Here is a 19,469-nt window from a genome sequence, read left to right as displayed (position 1 = left end):
TGTTGAAGAGAATACTTGAATACATTATTTTTTACTCTTATGCTATTTTGTAAGCCCTGTTCTCACTTCCCTGTACTCCAAAATATTGACCTTGGGGAGAATATTTACTCTGTAGATGAATGACATAATGCACAGAGTCCATCCTATCCAGCTATGGATAATGTTATTGAGTTGCTGGTTTTCTCCTGCTTATATCTGCTCATTTCTGAGAGGCTGCAGTCTCCAGTTATAATCATGGGCTCATCTATTTCTCTTTTCAGGGTTATCAGCTTTTGCCTTGCATTTGGTTTCTATTATATAATCATTAAAGATTGTTATGTCATCTTGGAGAACCGACTTCCGTATCAAACAATGCCCTACTTTATCCCTCATAACTCTTGTTGTTCTGAAGTCTGCTATTTTGAAATCAGCCTGGAGAATCTTATAATTTCAATATACAATTTGTAGATTAGCGTGACTCACTCAACCCTCCTCAGAGTCTCAGGTTGATTGACTTCCATCTCTAGCCAACACTGAGGAACGTTTTGGGCCATTATCCAGTCTTTCCAATGTGGCTCTGACAAAGTTTGTGGAGGAGGAAAAGCTTTCAAGAGGTTAAAGTTGCTGCATGGTTGTGGCTCTCAGCCATAGATTCTGGCTTGTTCCCAGATTACAGTGATTCATTAAACATCGTGGATGCATCTCCTTATTAGCTCCTGTGCTATCCCCAGGTTAGCAAATGCTTAAGTTCTGTTGCTCCCTCTGGCACCCTGTTTCTTCCTGCAGTTTTGTTGCTTATCCTAAACTCAGTTACTTAATGAGTCCAATAAAAAGTTATTAATTTGTAGTTTACACAGCTATTTTTTTTGTTATAACCATGGGAGCAATGTTCTTTCCAGTTCCCTGACTCTCTGAAGTCATAATGACATGCTGAAGTGCTTCTTGTTTTATTCTTTATGTCTGAAGATTCAAGACTTGGAGTTTTCAGGCTGTTTAAAATTATAATGATCATTTTTCTCTCCTAGTCTATGCAATTTCTATTTTTGATCTCTTTCATCATGTTAACATTGTTTTCTAGGGAAGGTCTTAACCTTGTCCTTTAGTCTTGTTTAGACAAATTAGTTTCCCCAAAGTATATTTTTATGCATTAAAAATGATTTTTTAGAATATAGTTCTATACACATTGACAAACACAGACAGTAATATAAACACCTAAAATCTTCATTTAAAAAAAGTAGTCTTGCCCTTGGTAATTAGCTCTTCTTTCTCCTCCACATTCTTCCTACCATTGGTCTGTGTCTTCTCCTGTAGTTTTGTCCTCTTGAGAATGCCACGGAAATAGAAGACTAGATTGTGAATTTTGTTTCTTTTACCTTTCCTAACACACTTCATCTTCCCCATGATATGCTTTCTGAGAATTTGTTACTTTCTATTGCTGATGTTATTATATAAGTACAGATATATCACAAGTTAGATTTATTTGAATTTAAGAGGACCTTACAAATTGATGAACAGTTAAACATTCATTTCCCAATTTTACATGTATATGTAAACATATATTAATCTAAAAATACACGCCAATATTTTATGTATAAATGCCAGAATTTAAGAATATCATTAAAAGAATAATTTATCTTGAGATTTATCCTTGGGGTGAAAAGATGATTTGATAGATACAAAGCAATAACTAATAAGTCCATCAATGAATAAAGTGAAAATAAATCACATGGTTTTCTTATTAGAACCTTAGAGTCACATATACTTATTTCAGATTTGTTGATGTTTTTTGATTTGTTTATGTTTTCAAATTTAGATTTACAGCAAGCAGTTGAATGAATACATGGAATTTAAGTACAATGTTTCAGGAAAGGAAGGTCCCGGTATATGAAGTAGCAGCAGAGAATAAGGTGTGGAGAAGCAAGGGGGTCAGACTTGGATGGCTGCCCAAATCTAAAAACCAAGGCATAGAAAGAAAAAAATGAAAGAAGGAAGGAAGGAAGGAAGGAAGGAAGGGAGAAAGAAAGAAAGAAAGAAATTAAGAAAGAAAGAAAGGAAGGAAGGAAGAAAGAAAGAAAGAAAGAAAGAAAGAAAGAAAGAAAGAAAGAAAGGATCATTACTGAAGTCTACCTAACCTTTAAGGACAAGACAATACCAATACTTTTCAAAGTGTTCCACACAGTATAGAAAAAGCAATACCAAACTCATTCTACAAACCCAGTATTACCCTGACATCACAGACATATACGGATAATAAAAGACAGAGAACTATAAACTAGGTTCTTTGGTAAGCATAAATGCAAAATTTCACAATAAAATCCTTACAAGCTGAGCTCAAGAACATATTCAGATGGTCTCATGCCAGGGCTGCAAGGCTGGTTCAGCAAAGGCAGATGAATTCAGCATGTAAAGAGGCACGTGGACAGAAATCACATGATCATATCAGTAGATAGAAAAAAAGATACTTGACAAAAATTAAATCTTCATGGTAAAATTCCCGAAGAAACTAGGAATAAGAGGAACATATCTTATGGTACAGGGTATAGATGGCAAACAGGTTCAAAAATCAACATTATACTAATGGGGACACATAAAGAATTTTCTCTAAGGACCGGGAGGAGATGAGAGTATCCACTCTTATTCCATTTGGTTCTCTTGGAGTCTAGCCAGAACAATAAGATCAGAGAAAAATAAAAGAGACACAAAGAGGAAAGGAAGATAAATGATCCTTTTTTGTTTTTGCAAAAACAGTTTGATTCTATATTTAACATTTATTGAAGACTCCACCAGAAAAAAAAATTACTAACTCCTTTTAGTAAAGTAGCAGAACATAAAGTCAGCATACAAATCAGCATCTTCTGTACAGTGGACACTCGTAGCTGTGTTTTCTTTCTAGATGCTACATTAACAGTGGAATTGTAAACAGGATGAATGGCCAGATGGCTAAAACTAGAGGTGATTACCATTGATCTTAGTTTTTAGTGTCAGGCAGTATACAGAGGGCTGAGATGTTTGATTATGATGGATTACTTCCTTTCAAGATTGCTTTCATGCTGAGATGATGGGACCAACGTTTGGAATCAACACTTTGACAATAGTAGTCAAATCTAAAACTATGAAATTAAGCTTTGTAGGCAAGTCTGTGGACCCTCCCTGTTTCTACAAAACAGTGAATTACTGTTTGATTCTGTCTATTGCTCACAAGTAATGTCTGATTTCGACCTAGAAGTGATAGTCTGATAGTAGAAACTACCGGGATTTAAGGACTTTTATTTGTCCCCATTTTAGGACTCTACAGCACTCTTGTGTTTGTGTAGAGATATATTTCCACTCGGAATGAGATTCTTTCTGGTTGAGCAACTATTAGTGTTTTAGCTCATGTAACTGGTGGAAAGAAATTATCTCCAATTTTAGTTGTCTTGGAGATTTTTTTTTTTTTTTTTTGGTGTTTTTAACTTCCATACAAGTCTTTAATTTCCCGTTTGCCAGGAACGTCTACACAGATGATGACTTATTGGCAATATATGTTTAGAGGAGGAAAAAGTAATTATATTCCTTTAGAATCTGTCCCAACCAAATTAAAGAGACCTTCTTGGATGCCTTTTTAACTCTGTCTTAAAGGTTCAATAATATTTACACATTTATTTTGTTCATATACGTGTGTGTGTGTGTGTTTGTTAAGCACACACACAAATATGCATATGGGATTCTCTGAAATAGATTTTTTTCTTTTAGTGTTTGTGTGTATGTGTGATACTGAGGATCAAACCATAAGCAAGCTTTCTGTAGTCCATTCCAACTCAATATTTTTTGAATTATGATTTTCTTTTGTTAATTTTCAAACTCCTGCCATGACTACTTGAGAAATTTATATTCCTTACTTTCTGTATCTTAGGTATTGAGACTCTCTCTCTCTCTCTCTCTCTCTCTCTCTCTCTCTCTATATATATATATATATATATATATATATATATATATATTGATCTTGGTTACCTTAGTCATTTCTCTTAAAAACATATTTTCTGTTGTTTCTTTTTATTTTATGTTTATTTTTCTCTTACATATTATATCCCAACTACAGTTTCCCTCTCTCGTCTTTCCAGAACCTCCCCCCTACTTCCCTTATCCCCCAAATCCACCCCTCTTTGGTTTCCCTCCAGAAAAGAGCAGGCCTCCCCGGGATAACAACCAGACACAGAAAGCAAGTTACAATAAGACTATGTTCAAACCCTTTGCCTTTGTTTGGGTGATTTTTAGAGACTTTTCCAAGTTTATTCTCCCTCTCTGCTATATTTGTTTTGTAGACTAAATAGAATCCTTTCTATCCTGTATAATCTTTTTTAACAAAAAGGGTTTGTTTTATTTTCATATCCTCCCACCTCTTTTTCTGTCTCTCTGGTGTGTGTGTGCATGTGCGTGTGTGTGTGTGTGTGTGTGTGTGTGTGTGTGTATGTGTGTGGTGTGGTGTGTGGTGTGTGGTGTGTGGTGTGTGGTGTGTGGTGTGTGTGTGCATGTGTATGTGTGTGTGTGTGTGCACATGGGTACCTGAAGGTACCCATGGAGGCCCGATGAGGACATTGTATCTCCTGGGACTGTAGTTATAAGTGGTGATGAGCAGATGTCTAATATAGATATTAAGAACTGAACTCCAGTCTTCTACAAGAACAGCTAGTACTCTTACCCACTTAGCTATCTCTCTCTAGCCTCCTATATAATTATTTTTAAATGGAGTGTTTCCTCTTGCCCATCAAAAAGTTTATTAGCTTATATACCCTTATATTTATGTGTTGTTTGCTTTTTGGACCATTTATTTTAAAGCATAAATGCTTATTTTAAATTCATGATCTAATGGTTATTACACAGGAATGAGAAATGATCTATTGCTTGGTAACCAAGGATAAAATAAAGCATCCTGATGTTTGTTGTATGTGAGTCCCATTGGCAGAGCACCAATAAGCTAGGATAGAGCAGACCAAGGTTAAGGCCCTCTTCTTACCCTCAAGCAAAAGGGGAATAGTGACAATCTATAAGAACTGTATCAAAAAAACCAAAACAGAAGAGCAGCCATCTAGGTTTCTGATAACACAGATACTATTAAGACAAGTGTCGTCCATATCATATTTTTATATGACATTTCTTACTTTATTTTTGACATTATAATTTAATTACATTTACTCCCTCTTTTTCTTCCCTCCAAACACTTCCATATACCTCTTCCTACTCTCCCTCAAATTCTGGACTCTTTTTATTTCTAATTGTTATTGCAGGCACACACACACACACACACACACACACACACACACACACGTGTGTGTGTGTATATATGTATAGTGTGTATATGTATGCCTGCAATAACAATATACATATATATTCCCAAATATGACCTATTTATACTATGCCACCTGTAGGTATGCTTTCAGGGCTGACCATTTGATTATCTCTCCCATTTCCAGCTTTCTTTAGTTGCCTATAATTCTTTGAGTTGAGATCTTGGGTTCTTTTTTTTTTTTTTTTTAATGTGATTCAACATTTACAGAGCTGGAGACACAGCTCAGTCACTGAGTGCCTGATACAGGGAATCATGGGGTTCAGTCCCTTGGACTGTATAAATTGGGTGTAGTATTATACATCTGCCAGTCCAGCACTCAGGGGGTAAAAGCAAGGAACCAGGAGTTCAAGATGATCCCCAGCTACAGAGGGAAGCCAGTCTGGGATGCATGAGCTTTTGGTTCCAAAATCATTTTAAATACTCTGTTAGTCTTTAACAAAGGAATGGAATGCTTCTTCTGAATTGGGAGGCTCAGAACACATGCAAGTCACAATTTTTCTTTGGCCCTTTTCTATTGGTCTCTTTATGTAATGGTGAACAACATTTTTTTTGTTTAAATTCCAACATTGTATGCTTTATTTTCTATCATGTAATTTTAAACCTCAAAACATCAATAGCCAACAGAGTAAGACATTTGGTACAAAAAAAGACAGTACTAGGTCCATGTCTGCAGAAGAAGAAACAGTCCACTGAGGGGACGGAATGCAGAGCGCCAGTCTAGTGTCGACTCCTCTTTTGTTCTTTCTAATGCAAGTTCAAGTGTATTTTCAAAATTTTTTCATTTGTAAACAACATGAATCAAAATGGAGTGAGGTAATCTAAACACTACATAAGACAACTTTCAAATACTAGATAAAACACTGTATTAAAGACATATAGAAATCAGGGTTCACTTTGGTATTTTGGTCTTTATATAGATAGAGTTGTTACCACCAAAACCAACACACACAAATTAAAGCCAACCTGGTGTTAGGTGCCTGTGGTTGATAGCCAGAAGTGATTGAAGAAGTAGTCAATGCTATCATTTTCAAGCTGGGAGGACCCTTAAGGGTTAAGCTACAGGTGTGTTGCACATCTTTACTTTCTCACAGTACAGGACTTCACCATAACGCCCTAGTTCTGTTGGTGGACAATATTTTAATAACAATGATGATCCATGTTGATAAAAACATGAATAAATCCATTTTTCCTGTGTCTCTTTGGATAGAGAGTGAAACCTAGAGCCATTTGACTCCTTGGATGCCTACATTCAAAATAAAAGCAAATCATTTTGTAATTTGTGTGGTATTAACTTTGCAAATGTCTATATGGCTTGCCCTGCACAGTTTGTGTAGGCTTAGATGTTTCAAAACCTACTTTAACAAGGGTTCTCAGGTACTTCAACCTCCATTCTAGCCCACTGTCCAAAAAGGTAGGGGAGAAAAGATGGTAAGCAGGACAAGGGAATGTGGACCTGTGTAGAAGTAGTTCTTTGGGGGTGATTCCAATCTTTGTTTGTCAGGACACCAACAGTCCAGTTCAGTAGTGTCAGGATACCAGCAGTCCAGTTCAAAAGTGTCACCAAACACAAGTCAGCAACTCAGCATGATTCATCAGAAACCACCAGGCTTCTACTGAATCATCGCAAGTCAGTGGGAGTGACCAGAACCAGCCAGAATGTCAGGAGATCTCTGCCATGCTTCTCTTAATGAAGTGAAGATCAGCGAAGACTCAAGAGTTGACACAGAGAGTTGCACAGTTAACAAAGAGTTACACAGTTAGCTATGCAAGCATGCTGTCACTGTCCATTGAGTCCCACTTATGCTCTCTCCAAACATCCTGTGTCTTCTCACCTCTATAAAACATCATGTGAGTCTGCATCACATGATATGACCAGAAATTTCTACTTCAAGATTGTGTCTATTGTCATTTAAATTTTACAGCTAAAAACAAATGAAAAAAATAGACTAACAAAACTCATAGGAAAGTGCTTATGTGTGTAGAAGGTGATAAATAATCAATAAACATGAAGGAAGATAGCATCCAAAGAGAAGAACAGAGCTGAAATGAGAATGTAGCCATAATTAAGCTGAGATGTGTAATTTTTTTTTATTTTAAGCATATTCAAAACTTCTCCTTGTACTGTGAATGGCAGCATGCAGTTAGGTTAGGTTTAGTCTAATGCCCAGCTCTTGCATATTTAGAAGATGTTGATATAAAAATATAGCTTTCATCTCCAAGGGAGTAATAGTGACCAGACATGAGTGACCATAGCCCAGAAACACAGATTTGGGTTACAGCAATACAGTGGTCTAATTTGGATTTATACTTACACAACAAAAGAAGGGCATAAAGCAAGGTACTTATAAAATACACTGATAAGAACATCAGATAGGTGTATATAAAGCAGAGACATCTCTGCTGCAGCTTGTAGATGCTGGCCGATGACAGTCTTAGTTTTTGTTTTTTGTTAAGCATTCTAAAGGGATGTTAGTTCAAATGCAGCAGTAGGCAGTGAATGACTTATAAGGGGCTAGAGATAGCTCATGATAATTTGTCTCTGGATCTATAATAGTCCAATTCCCCACAACTGCAGATGTTCTAATCAGTTAGACAGCCTTGTGAGATTTTAAACATAGGCATGAACTTCCCCCACCCCCAGATCTTCTGTAGTATAGACGACCAAAAAGTATTGAATGATAAAAGACCAAATATTGGAAAGTTAGTAAAACCATGAATATGGTGGATGGGTTGTGTCTGTGGGACACAAGAAATACCTGGGGCAGAAGTAGGACAAATCATCTCTAATGCAAATACTATGATCTGCATGAAAGGACACTTGACCAGGTTTTAATCCAACTTTGAATATCTTATATAGCACGCCAGATGACATGTGTGCATGTTGTGATTTAATTTTAAAGGACCAATATACATATAGAACTTGCCATTGAGTTTAAAACCATGAGGTAATTTGCACATTTTCCTACGGCATAATAAATTAAGCATGGCGAACACTAGGAATGCAATTTGCAGTCATTTATAATGCAGTGTTTTATGTTAATAATTCAAAATCACATGCTATTTGGAGACACTTCTAATTAATGTATTTATGAAATTGTCAACTGTGACTGTTTTGGTTCCATCTAGCCAAACATTTCAACAGAATTTGCTTGTTGTTATTTAGAGTTCTCTAGATAGTACCTGCGACATCAAATGTAGGATAATGGAGGATGCTTGTTCATTCTTCCCATATTGACAGAATTCCTCTCTTTCCACATTAACAAACATGGTAAACCAATGGCTGCCTTGTATTCCAGCACCAAACTCAAATTGCTTGAGACACTTTGTTTTAAACTTTTAAGTGAAAAGGAGAAGGGGGCCTGGATCAATAATTAATTGAAGAGGAAAGTTCATACCTTGTTAGAGTCTTTTAAATATTAAATACATTTCACATCTCGACTCCATAGATGCTGACATTTCTTTAGAGTTGATAATCATGCCTGTTAGGGGTGATGTCTGTGACTTCTCATCTGTATTTGGACACTTTTGAAAAGAGAAGGCTAAATATTCATAAGCTGCCTTGTTGAAGTTTTATGATGATTGGAATTTATCCAAGCAAAGTTGAATTTTCCTGAGGATATTTTAGTTAAATTAAAGAATGAAATAAACGAATGATCCAGTTGAAGTAAAGAATAAAAACTGTTTATGATGCTATGCAGTACATTGGTAATGAAGAAAGTGTCCTCGACCCTTTCCCCATATCCATGTAAATCAAATATTAGCTGCCTCATCTTGCAGATTCTGAGGTTTTGTTTGTTCCAGTACAGGTTGCCATATACTTTTTCTCGCCAAGAGGAGTATATTTGCATCCTTTACTGGGATTACTAGTGTTGTAAGTTACATTCACATTTACATCATTGTCACTCATCAGATGACTGTGGTTGGACCACACCAGGACTTAATTCTTATACCCTGAAACTGTCCTTTAAAGAGGTGAGGAACACAGAGAGCTGCAAAGAGAGCATCCTGGGAGGTTTGAAAATGCAAAACAGCTGACTCCTGTGATGTGTTTGCTTTTGAAGTACAATCAGGTTGCCATTCTTATACCTAACATCTACTTACTCATCATAGAATGGGATTTTATTCCATTGGAGAAAATACACTGATAGTGTGGCAATAGTTCAAATATCAAATAGCCTAACTAGTGATTGATAGCTTCCAGAAGAAGGATAGTTGTCTTTCTTTAAGGTGTAGCCCTTGGTAGGTTTAACAGTCTGTCATGGATGACCACACACTCAAGAGTATATAGGCAGTACTGATGGGACTCGGTGGGTTTTAAATAAACAAGGACACAAAGTTGAATGAGTATGGAGGAGATAGGGACATAGATGAATACAATCAAAATACAATGTATGGAATTTGCGAGGAATTAACAAAAAACCAACAGAAAATTTAAAACAGCCTTATATCACTTAAAAATGACTATTATCATTTTATACTGTGGGATTAGACATTGAACTCAAAGCTTTGTTCATGCAGACAAGCACACTACCATCAAGTTACATCCCCAGCCTGAGGATAGTCTAGTGTTTTTAAGAGAGAGAACAAATTATATTATAAATGCAATTGGGCAAGAGTTTTGATGATGTAATGTTCTTTTAAAATTGCAAACCCAAGAATTGTATTCTGTGTCAAAGAAAAAGAAGTCACAAAACATATCGAGCCGCAACAAAGAACACTGGGAAAATTTTATGCCTAAAAGTTTAGCAATAAAACACTCATCTAGTAAAGTGTTGAGATAATAACTGCATTTCTCTCCCTTCCAGGCAGTGAGCAATGGTTTAACTGGTCCTGTCGTATACATACACACAAATCTAAAAATGCCTTACTTTCATATTTTTATTTGTTATTCTATACAGAAATTTAGTGATGATTTCAAAAAAATTGAAAGTGCTCTTTTCCTTAGACTTTTAAAATAGGTTACCTGGATCTGAAATTAGAAGGGAACATGAGGAAGTTCTGATTGTTCCAGCAGCCAATACTTGTCCACAGTGCAGAATTTAAGGATAGGAGGGAGGTCCATTACTCTGTTTCTTCTTATTCTGGTAACACTTGTTCATGATCTGTATGGTAAACATTTGAGAGGGAGGAAAGGGACTCAGAAATGGCAGAACTGGGGAAGTAGAGAAACTAACCACAGAGTTAAGCTAAAAACCAATGAGTAGGTCTTGGAGTGATGGCTCACAGCTTAAGAGCAGGAACCTCTCTTTCAGAGAACCCAAATTCACCAGGCCACTCCCATCTGTCTTTAACTCCAGTTTAAGGAGATCAGATGCCCTCTACTGGCTTCTGCAGGCACCGGCACACACGTGCAAATGCACAGAGAATTAAAACTAGAAAAAGGAGAAAAGAAATGAGTGTTGAGGAATGAATACAAATTTTATCTTTTTATTTCAGCAAGTGGAAAAGAATGATACTTTTAGTTAGAGTGGCTCCAGTGTTCACAAGAGCAGAATGTTCCTAGGGAGAAACTGGCATTTCACTTTAAAAGTTGTCCTGGAAAGACATTCTGTGGGGTGTAGTGACTTCTATCTGAACCACGTAGCTGTAAACACATTATCAATATGTCTCTGTGTTAACCTATTTGGTCTAGAATGTCATTCTGCATTCTCTGAGATCACTGTGTTTAGTGAAAGAAGCCCGCTCAAAGCTAGTATGGAGAGGTATCAGTCTTTAGCTTGTCACTATTGAGTGATCGTGGCGCTTTTATGAGGTGGGCTCAGGAGAAGGTTACTAGAGGTGTGTCCTGATGGGAGCTGTAGGATTCTCATCTTGACCTCTTTCTTCGGCTTTCCGGCCACAAGATGCAGTCTTGGTTTGCTGCATTTCCTTCCTATGATACCAGTGTCAACAGAAAGCTTGTTGCTCTGCATAAAGAGAAGCTGTTGTGTTGTAATTTCTCACTTTGGCGACTTGTGCTGTGTAGTTTTATGTCAACTTGACACAAGCTAGAGTCATCAGAAAGGAGGGAACTTCAGCTGAGATGTTTCCATAAGATTCAGCAGTAAGGCATTTTCTTAATTACTCATCAATGAGGGAGGGCCCAGGCCATTACAGATGGAGCCACCCCTGGGCTGATGGTCCTGGGTTCTATAAGACAGCAGGCTGAGCAAGTCATGAGGCACAAGCCAGTAAGCAGTACCACTCCATGATCTCTGCATCAGCTCCTGCCTCCAGGTTTCTGCTCTGCTTGAGTTCCTGTCCTTGCACCCACTGTTGATGAACAATGATATGGAAATGTAAGTTAAATAAGCCCTGTCTTCCACAACTTGCCTTTTGGTCATGGTGTTTTATTGAAGCAATAGAAACCCTAATTCAAGTTGGTATCAGGATTGAGGGGTATTACTGTGACAGAGATGGCCATGTTGTTTTGGGAGGATTGTGGAAAGACTTTGAAACTTTGGGCTAGAAAAGTGTTGAGAGCAGTGCAGATGAGGAAGGGCCTGCTTATGAAATTTCAGAGGAAAGCAAACACCATACCAGGCTTTTTGTGTGAAGTATCTGTGGTTGAAGGATCAGCTATGATTGGCAAGATACCTGAACTATTAAAACAAAACCTTTGCTTTGCTAGGATACTCAATGCTGGTTAGCTGGAGCTAAGAAATTAGTGATGACTAAAGCCAGCATCACTAAGGTCCTTAAGGTGAAATATTCTGGTAGGTGTTTCCTGAGCACACACAGAAGCTGTGTTCCAGAGGCAGCCGAAGTTGTACGTTGTGCTAGCAGCCGAACTTGGTAATGTAAGAGTCAACCAGGGGCTATTGGTTTTGAAGGCATGGGGTGGGGGGTCATGGAGAGCAGCTGAGGCTTGGCTATGTGAGAGATCAGGAGAGGCAATTGGTGAAGGTACAGCTTCAGTGGCAGTTGAAGGCCCAAGACTAAAGAGGTTATGCAGGGGAGAGATCTTTGGATTGAGTAGGCTTCAACAGGCACATGCACGCTTGAGTTTCCAGGGTCATAGTTCTTCGGCCTTAGACAGTTTCATTCAGTGAGGTTATCCTCACCTTCAAAATGGGTAAGATACATGTGTGTTGATTTAGATGAGAAATGTCTCTTATGTGTTTGAACACTTGGTCCCTAGCTGTTTGGGGGGAGCTTATGGAATCTTTAGAGGGTGGAGCCTTCTTGGTGAAAGTTAGTCATGGTGGTGGACACTGAGTGCTTATATCATTGCCTTACTTTCTGGTCTGTCTGTCTGTCTGTCTGTCTGCTCCCTATGTGCAGATAGAATATGATCAACCAGCTTCTTGTCCCTGCTGTCATGTGGTGCTGACCCTGCCACATGGATTCTATCTCTCCTAAACAGTAATTCAAGACAAAAACTTTCTTCCTGAATACCTTTTGGTCACTGTGTTTCATCACAGAGAAAAATCAGTACAAAAATTAACTATACAGTGTCTAGCTTGTGTTGTAGTTGTAAGAATCAAATGGTATGTACAGAATGGGTTGGCTCCAGGACTCTTGCTATGGTTTGACTGTCACATGTCTCTTTCATACTCATGATCTAATTGCTTATCACCAGAGGACTATGCTGCTTTTCACTGGAGCAGGACATCTGTGGAATCTTTAGGAAGCATGGGGCAAGGGGCTAGTTGGTTGGAATGAGACACTAGGGGCAGCCCTGGAAGGTTCTAGCTAGGCCTGTGATTCTGGCCCTCTCTTCTTCCTGTACTACACCAGTGTGAGCAGCCTGTGTCTCATGGTCCTGATGACAGAGACTAGTTTGCTCTGCCTACCCATCCTCACTATAACCAACTGACTTCAATATTCCCTCCTTAAAGTTGTTTCTAAGAGGCATTGTTATAAAAGTAACAAATTCAGCTCCTTACTGCTAACTAAGCCTGCACATTTTAAGTCCCTTATGTAAAATGTTATAGTAAGGCATAGCTCTCCTGTGTATTATAAGTTTATCTAGATCATTTATAATACCTAATACAATGTAATTGCAATGGTAATAATTATTATGGCCTATAGTCTAAAGTACTGGTGTGTGTGTGTGTGTGTGTGTGTGTAGAAAGTGTCTTTCCCAAATCTATCCTATTTGTACTGAGTGGAATCATAATTCTAGGACCCCAGGATAAGAAGAGAAGACTGTGTGCAAATGAGCTATCTCAGTGTCTAGCACAGAGCAAGGCTTCAGCCATTGCCACCCATGATTGGGAACTACCACTCTAATATTTGGTCCACACAGCATTGATGCTGTGAATTCTTTATACTGCATAGTTACTGTTGCCCGGTCAGTATCTCAGGGCAAAGGGAACAGAAGAAGAAAGAAAGCAGAGATCCACTTCCTCCTTCTGACATATAAAGTCATTTGCAGAAAGCATTTCTGATGACCTGGTTTAAAAGTCCCAGTTAAGTGATGCCTTATTTCATTCCCTTATATGATTCATACTTTTTGTTTGACTATTTTTGCTTTGTGTAGCTTAAGTGCCTCCTCCTTCCTATTGATCTCACTTGGAGAGGCATTTTATTTCGAAGGGAAGTGCTTGGGTTGCATCAAGGGTCCGCAGTACATCAAACACATCTCCAAGGCCAGTGTAGAGAGAGTCCCCTCACAGGCATTAAATAAAGCTTCAAACAGGCTGCATTAGTGGGCTCACTCAGCTTGTTCTCCACAGCCAGTTTCAATTTCACTAAAAGGAAAGAATTGGTAATTAATTATCTAGGCCATGTAATGAGTTTCCATTACTTGGAATTCAATAAAGCTCTTTCATTGTGACCAAGGCTGATCAATAGCACAGAGGGGTTAATAGAAACCACAGATACAGCTAGGAGAATGAAATGGCTGCAGGAAATTAGGCTGGGTCCCTGAAGCACTCTCTTTCTCTCCCTAGGGGATGGAAGCTGCTCAGTAGCCCTTGTTGTCTTTATTTCTTTCCCTTCAGCCACTCTGTAAAGCATTATGGGCTGAGTTAGCTATTGTAGTACCACACAAGCTAATGGAAATTGCTTTTACCAAATCCATACATTGGAACTGGAATGATTTTGGAGATAATTTATCTGTATCATTCATGATTATTATGCCTTTTAGGTGCTTCTCCTAATACCAGGGGATGCCATCCTTGACTTCCAACAGCAACTTACCTTTCCCTTAACCATAACAGCTGATTAGAAGAAAGGATATAACCAGAAGGGTAGCTGACTTTGGGGGCAACCAGAATTATATGTACAGTGAAGGGAGGTGATGCATTGCAGAGACAGGAAGGAGCTGCCATTCTGTGGAATTTTAAACCTGGGAATAAGGAGAGGGCGTGCCTAACTACAGATCAAAACTGTTAGACCTACGGAGACAAAGCCTGCGCCTCAGAGAGGGACTAGAACAATAATCAGACTTACAAGTGCACACGTTTTTAAGAGAGGGAGACCACATGCTCCCACCATCCACAAAAGGCCCTGAAGGGAGGGCAGAGCTTGAGTTCCTGTGTATCTAGTGTCAGTCTGCTTCTCAACATAATCTCAGCGAGGTTCCATTCTTTACTGTCTTTACAGGGATCCAAACTGGAACTCACATTCAGTTCCTAGCACTGGATACTTTTCCAGAGGACTGGGATTCAGCTCCAAGCACTAATACTGAGTGGCTCACAATCCCCTGTAACGCCAACTCCAAAGGTGTTAGCACCCTCTTCTGGTCTCTTTAGGCACCCACACACATGCTGTATACACATACATACATACATACATACATACATACCTACAAACATACACACGTACACATATATTTAAAAATACACATATATTTAAAAGTACACATATATTTTAAAAAATCTTTTAAAAAATGAGAAGAATTATTTTGATAAGGATACTCTGGCAGGGCGAGATCCTGGGTTGTGGATTCTGATTTGCAAAGACAACAGCAATAATCTCTCTCACCCAACTAGCTCTGATGCATTGTGGTCTTGCCACTCTTCCACCAAGAGGCGAGCCACATTTCTTTACCCTGTTGAGCCTGACAAGTTCTGTGAGTCCTATGACATTAGGAAGCAAGTTAGCTAATGTGGTATAGCACAAGTTAATGGAAACTCTATTTATAAAATACATACTTTGGCACTGGCATTATGTCAGCATGCCAGTTCAGGACATACATTCTTCTTTCCTAGAAGCCAATATCATGAGAGAAACTTGAATTTCTTTAAGTAGCAAGTAGTATGCAAAGGCCAAACTGTATAGCTGTATGAAGGTCCCTGGATGATGGAAAGGTAGGGGTGGCCAAACCTATTCAAACTACCACACCAGGCATATAAAATGGTAGGATGTTGGAGGACAGGTAGTGTATAACCAGTGGGAAGTCCTTATTGACAACCCAAGGCAATGCATGAATCTATGACAGGGAAAGCATAAGCTGTACTGAGTATCAGAGATACCAGGTAGTGCAATGATAGCCACGAAAAGCTGCAGGCAACAAGTAAAACCAGCTGAAGAAAGAGGCCATAAAAACTACAGATAGAGTACGGCTACTCACCTGCTGGAGTTCATGTCTTGCTATAAACTCTGAACACGGTACTGTAAGAGTTAATGTTTACCCTGCTAAGTTTCATTCCTGTGTTAACACCATTCTATCTTTCCTTGCCTAATGTGTTCATATTAAAGGAACTATTAAGACTTTTGGGCAATTTTGCTGATTGATAAATACCTTTTATAATATGAGATGCATGTGAGACTTTAGGGAATAATGATTGGATATTATTGGTTTGATCACCATGGGCTCATGTGTTGAAATCTTGGTTCCCAATAGATCTGATTTGAGAGGTGATGGAGGCCACATGGAGGAAGTACATCACTGGGGACATGTCTTGGAGGTTATATCAGATTCTTTGTTTCCTCCTGTCTTGATGCTTCTTCCTCTACCACATGCTTCTGCTGCCATGGCATTCTACCAAATACACAATGCCAAGAAGCCTCACGCTCAACCATGTGTTCAATTCCTGAAATCACTGGCTAATAGTAAGTTATTCTTTCAGGTATTTTGGCTATAGATACAGTTATAAAAGTAACTAATATCACTTATAAAACAATAGTTCTTATTTCTGAATACCTGTTATTCTTTGACAAGTTCATATATGTCTATACTGTATCTTGATTGTATTACCCCCCCCCACATCTCCCTCTATTCCCTCTAGAAACCCCAATATATCACCTCCCCATTCATATTCTCTATTTGTCATAACACACTAAATCCAGTTAGTACTGCCTACTTGAACGTTGGCTGATTTTGTTGGCTTCACCTTGTGTGGGTCATGTGCAGGTAACTGTTACTGAGCTTGTGAATGCAATGGCCATGTCGTGTCTAGAAGACAACATTTCATAGCATGCTTCCTCATCCTCCAAGTTTATATTCTTCTGTGACCATCTTCTATTCTCTGGGCCTTGATTTATAAAGTTTTATATAAATCAAGATTTATATAGTTGTCCCATTTAGATACGAGCACTCAGAAGTTATTTATTCTCAGCCTCGTGACCCTCATGAATCTCTATTCACTGCTGCCCACTGCACCAGGAGCTTCTCTGGTTAAGGTTGGGAGGAACACTGGTCTATGAGTATAAACATTAGATGGCAGTTTGACAGTGTGTTAATTTACTAAAGCAATATTTCAGCCCTAGGGCCTATGCCCCACTGAGCCATGGGCTTTTGACCAGATTGAGAGTACCAGGGATAAAAATCTGTTGTGTAGAGCAGGCCAATCAGTGATGGTTTGTTCCGTAAACTTCATGTCACTATTGCATTAATGGGTATATAGCAACATATTTTTGTGTCATATGCAGTTAAATATCTAATAAAGCCATGGACTTTAGTCTTGTTAAATGCTCAGCACATTGAAATTTTGTACCTGCTTTTCAAAGTTCTCATAACAATCCTATGTTCAATTCAGAATTTATTTCTCATTCTCCCACTTCCATGGTATGGAGGTTTTCTAGAATCGAGCAGATGCATTTCTTCAAAGGGAAATGTATTAAAATGCAACAAAAGAAGCTGGGTGTTCTGATGCACACTGTAAATCCTAGCACTAGCAGGGTGGAGGCAGGTGGGCTTGTGTGTGTGAGGTCAACCTGTTCTATATTACGGACATCCAGGACAGCCAAGGATACATATGAGACCCTGTCTCAAACCAAACCAAACCACCAAAGAAGAAAGGAAAGGAAGAAAGGAAGATGCGGCGGGGAGGGGGATGCATGAAGAATCTACTTTCATATTGAGTGGACAGAGGGTTCATTCCATCTGGTGACAGAAAAGCCTTGGGAAATTTCCCTGAGAGACTAGAAAATCCTTCACAGGATGGAGATCCTTCATGAAGCCAAGGGTGCAGATCCTTCAGACAAGAGAAGAAGAGTGCTCATGAGACTAGAGGGAACTTTCTATTTCCAGATGGATAGAGAGAAAGGAAGGAAGGAAGGAAGGAAGGAAGGAAGGAAGGAAGGAAGGGAGGGAGGGAGGGAGGGAGGGAGGAAGGAAGGGAGGAAGGAAGAGCGAGCTTTATCCAACTTAGGAGCTAAGGGCAGCCAGAGATGAAAACTCTGAGGGTGTTAGATGAACTGGAAAGAAATGAATGTTTTCTAGGGTTGATCTACTGCACTTGCTTAAGTGCCTTTGTCAGGTCTGCTTCTCAGCCAGAGAGACAATGATGAAGTGGAACCATGAGAGGTATTTAAACAGACAGCTAGAAGCCAGAGGCTGGGGAACACTTAGACCTTTGTATTTTCCTAAGTCAATTGTGAGAAAATAATCATGACTCTAAATACTAATTTTTTAGACATGCAAAGTTACCAGTTAAGCAAATTCAATGTCTTGTGACAAATTTCCCGCCTTTCCGTCTAAAACCATTATCTCTGCTTTTCAAGAATAATTGAAAAAATTGTGCTCATTGCTTCAGAATCGATCTGTTATTCCAAGGCATGCTAGAAAGCTCAGCATTTACATGGTAGGATTTAAAGGTTGTACTGAATTCCACGCTGCCATGCCTGGTAAAAGGTCATTTCGTATTGCCTGAAGGCTCTCGATAGTGGAGGAGTTGGCATCTTATAACCTACAGTCTACCAGATCTGAGGTTTAGGCAATTTGAACTTTTAGAAAATTTCTTCTTTATTGAGGAGAAATAAGCCCCCACTATTACTACCAGTTATGATGTTTGGGATCAAACGCATGAAACTGTAGGTAATTTTTATTTCACACCATGTATATAAGCTATGCATTTATTTGATCATTGAATTATATTACTTGTCTATGGCTAATTCTTATAATGTGGGCAGGTAGATGTGCTTCCCATATAATGAGTATAAATTGAAGGCAGAGGATATGGCTTGATGGCTAAAATGCCTTCCATACAAGCCTGAGGATTGGAGTTGAGAAGCTTAAATCCCACATACATGCCAGGTGAGCATGGCTTCCCATGTGTAACTTCAGAGACAGGCAATCCCTGGAGCAATGTGTCTGGTTATATATTAACTCTATATGCAGGTCCTGTGTTCAATCATGTATACAGCAATTGAGATAGACATATAGAGATACATAGATAGATAGATAGATAGACAGACAGACAGACAGACAGACAGACAGAGAGAGATAGAAATAAAGAGATCTAGCATGAACCTCGTTGCTATATGCACATACACGCACATGCACACATACATGTACCCACATACATGCAAACATGCATACATGCATGGATTCACTCCACACTCACACACATTAGAAACAAAGAATAGGTAAGAACTGGACTTGGATTTCATATTTCAGAGAGACCGGCTGCTCCAAAGACTGAGATTTGAACTTTGCTCTAAGTTATTTGCACCATGCACAATTCACTTCTTTTTTTACTGAAAGGTTTAAGTAACAGAAACAATATTTTTCCCCCTGTGTTTCCTCACTGCTCTCATCTCAGTAAGCTCACAGCATCCCATTCTTCCAATTGCCCATTGCAAAGCTTTGTGCCAGCTCTTCCAATCAACTTAATTTTGAGTGGAAACTCAGCGGCTTCAAAATTGTCTCATAAGAGCAGTACACCAGACACGATACAGCTAAGGACTGCAAAGGAGACCCAACACAGTGGAGCGTGGTGAATGAATGGATGAGTCCGTTGTGCTCTGTTACCTGTGCTTGTTTTGATTTTACATTTTCTTTATCTGCAAA

The 19,469-nt window shown here is 38.7% G+C and overlaps 1 long non-coding RNA gene across 3 annotated transcripts in view; it reads left to right on the top strand.

Moving 5' to 3' along the window:
• Nucleotides 1-19,469, top strand: part of LOC143443272 (uncharacterized) — a 394,599-nt gene that overhangs the window by 28,243 nt on the left and 346,887 nt on the right. The window lies entirely within an intron of this gene.

Source organism: Arvicanthis niloticus, chromosome 8, assembly GCF_011762505.2.
Source record: "Arvicanthis niloticus isolate mArvNil1 chromosome 8, mArvNil1.pat.X, whole genome shotgun sequence".
Taxonomy (NCBI): domain Eukaryota; kingdom Metazoa; phylum Chordata; class Mammalia; order Rodentia; family Muridae; genus Arvicanthis; species Arvicanthis niloticus.
This window is presented reverse-complemented; position numbering and strand designations above follow the sequence as displayed.